Genomic DNA, 3,451 nt, shown 5'->3' with positions numbered 1-3,451 from the left:
AATTTGAAAATATTTGATTTACAAAACACTGATTTGAATAGTTTTGTCTGTTAATAAACAATCAGCTATTGGATATAATTGAGCATTGTGTCAATAAGTTTTTTACACCAATCGAGGTAAAAGTTATCTTCTGAAGCGAAGCTGAGGAGTATGACATGCAACGGCTAGGTCTGAATAAGTCTCATGCGAAAGCAGATTTCAATAATTGTTTTATCATTCAACTCAACTAACTGAACCATTACATATCAATGTGAAACATTTTTAAAACAAATTTTTCCTTATCAGACCGTTAATTCAAGTTCTTCCGCGTTAAATATGTTAATGTTAACGTGTTCAAAGACAGCTTCGTCCAATTTTTAGTGTTTTCAGAAGCTCATGCACATCGCTTTTAGAAACTGTTGCAAACCTCGCCATTATTTGAGTTTTTCAAGCCAGTCTGTTAATAGAGTCAATGATTGTAGAAACTATTATTTGTAAATATGAAGTCATACTACACATATCGGGAATCATCTATGAATATGACGTCATAATTACAGACATTGAAAAATATAGGCAGGTAGTTCATCAATCAAAACATACATTGCTTGTAATAAATAAAATTTATACATTACCATACAGTGAATGATGTCATAATTAAAAAGAATTTTCGACGGATGAACTTAAGGTTTTCTCTTTCGTAGTATGAGAATATCCCAATACATCTAAGTCGACGTTGTACTGCGAAAATTGATAAAAATAGCATTAACGTTTTAAAACAAATTCGAAAGGAATAGAAAATTCTATCTCTCAATTTCTTTAATTGAAAAGGTCGTTAATATGTGTTGGCATAAAACCAATCCCCCCCTTTTTGCTTTACAAATACATCACTCGTTCGAATGGAATTGCTGTGATTTTACCATCAACAAGTAAATAGATTAATTTCCTCACATGAAAGTAACATTTGACATATTGAAAATAAATCTTTTATGCCACAATCACATATAATTTCAATTCATTTTTCTCTTTTATGAGAATGTGAAATTCTTTCAGTTAATATGTAATTACGATAGTCTACTCATCGTCATTAACTTCCTTTAATGTAAAGAGACAAATTAATAAATTGGAAAAAGTGAATATACCTTTTTTGTACGCGAAGAAAAAAAGAGCTGGATTAACAACAAAAATAATAAATAAAGGTGATTTAAACAGCATCCTTGACACAAGTTTTTTATCATAAACATCAAGGCAGCTAAAAAATTGAGATATAAATTAAAAGTACTGTAGCTTTTGCATGCATTTCATAGCTAAATGTCATTTATAAATTAAGAAAAAAATGCTATTTTCAATGCAAGTAATAACTGTAGAAAATTTGCGAATATTTCTTCAGTTAGCTCTATAGTCAAAATATTGGAAAACTGAACAACGGCTTGCATGAAAAGAGAATCCAATTTTTCTCAGTATAAATTACTTTGCAGAGGTTCTTTATCTATTACAAATTTACTGCATGCAGTAAAAATTTATTGTGTTCATTTTAGTCACAACAATTCAAGTAAGATCGTGTGGATACGTGTGCAAAATCTTTTACTTTCTGAATGTACGATGTAGTTTATAAAAGTCATTTAAAATCATAAAATTTTCATCTTTAGCTAAACACGAACGTTTTCTGTTATGGAAATATTCCAATTGGTGAGAAACATGTAGTGCCTTGTCTTGTAAAAATTAGCGAGCTTGATACTATTTATGAAATTTCTCGTTTTTTTGCCGAGAGATAATGGCTTGGAAATATTTATTTTTATTAAATAGCCTCAAGCATGAATAAATTTATCAATATTACTCCTATGAATTGGATTACTCCATATTGAGTAAGTTGTAACTTAAAATAAATCAAAAAAATTGAGGATTTTTCAACTATTGAAAAATGATTTTACTTACGGCTTAGACCAATGCCCCCAACCTAGTATTAAGACAGCTGCCAAAATATCAATTGGTGTCAGCCAAGCCACAATATGATAAGATACGATAGGACTATAAAGAAAAATAAGATTTGCAAAATTTATATATTTCAGTGAATGGTTTGAACCCGGTAGTATCGTTACATGTTTGTAAATGTAGATCGTCCAGGTTGGTATAGTCCTGAGAAGGACTGTTTTTGTTGTTGTTGACTGACGTTTCGACAACCTTAGCGGTAGTCATCTTCAGAGTCAAACGATGACTACCGCTTTTGACTCTGAAGATGACTACCGCTAAGGTTTTCGAAATGTCAGTCAACAAAAACAAAAACAGTCCTTCTCAGGACTATACCAACCTGGATGATCTACATTTATATATTTCAGATCGAAGATATGTCTGACAATGTATTGTAATTAGTTTTTAAGAAATATAATATTTCTGTATGCCATCTGTTTCATTTATTCTATGGATGTTGATTTGATTTATATTATACCAGCAATAGCGTCAAAAACAATCAAATCTTTGTCCTGCATGTTATACAAAATTATATAATATTTTTATTTCTTAAAAAGATTTTGTTTTCGTATTGAGTGAGCGTAAAAATATAGAACACTACATGATAACAGGACTAGATGAATAAGTAATCTAGTCGTCTTGTAACTGCTATTAATATATTCAATCCGTTTATTCATTCATCGTAAGAATTTTAGCAAGATTGTTTTTATTGTAAATGAACTGGAACTAATGTGACTGAGAACCTTAGCTAGTGTGTTTTAGTGTAAAAATTTCTGGAGTTTTTCTCGAGACTGAATGAGTTAAATTGATAAATTACAATTTTTATATATATATAACATATAATTACGTGTTTCTCATTAACATTGCACTTAGCCAACAGCTGGCTGTATGCATCTTTATATTCTCAAAACTTTTAAAAATAACTATGTTCATTAAATTTGCGGATATATGATGATTGATTCTGTTTATATTTACAAAAATCTTCTCATAGCTTATAAAGAGCATACTAACCACTCAATTTCATACATCTGAAAACACATATCGACAGCGTAGTGTAAAGTCCACATAATGCTTGCCAAAATGAATAAGAAGAAAATGATCTAAAACAGTAAAAATTTCTGTATAAGTAGGCATCAAAATATCAGTATGTTTTTATAATAAAAATTACATGGTTCCAACCAGTTATTTTCAATAAGAAGAATTATTCTAAAGGTAAAAAAAATGCATGATACATTAACCATAAAGATTATAAATAAAACTAGAGGTGGTATTAATGACAAATTTAGGGAACGCGATAGTTGGGGCTTTTGGGGGGCAATTTCAGGTCCTGGATTAAAACACGAAGTAAAAAAATGATGCTTTTGCCTTCTGCTTCAAGTTTTTGATACTTTTTTAAAATACTGTAATAAGTATTTTGCTCTTTCATACGAGCATCAAGAAAATTTGTCATTTTAAAGCGTTAGTCATTGTTTTTAGCGAGCTGTTATTATGATTGTATGTTATTTAT

At 29.7% G+C, this 3,451-nt stretch overlaps 1 long non-coding RNA gene across 1 annotated transcript; it reads right to left on the bottom strand.

The window, feature by feature from the left end:
- Positions 1-1,135: 1,135 nt before the first annotated feature.
- On the bottom strand, positions 1,136-3,035 carry LOC124455093. Its single transcript, XR_006951704.1, has 3 exons — positions 2,956-3,035; positions 1,912-2,004; positions 1,136-1,228 (listed from the first exon to the last, which is right to left on the bottom strand). It is a non-coding gene; the product is annotated as an uncharacterized LOC124455093 (long non-coding RNA).
- Positions 3,036-3,451: the final 416 nt, after the last annotated feature.

The sequence above is a fragment of the Xenia sp. Carnegie-2017 genome, unplaced genomic scaffold, assembly GCF_021976095.1.
Source record: "Xenia sp. Carnegie-2017 unplaced genomic scaffold, XeniaSp_v1 HiC_scaffold_3, whole genome shotgun sequence".
Taxonomy (NCBI): domain Eukaryota; kingdom Metazoa; phylum Cnidaria; class Anthozoa; order Malacalcyonacea; family Xeniidae; genus Xenia; species Xenia sp. Carnegie-2017.
This window is presented reverse-complemented; position numbering and strand designations above follow the sequence as displayed.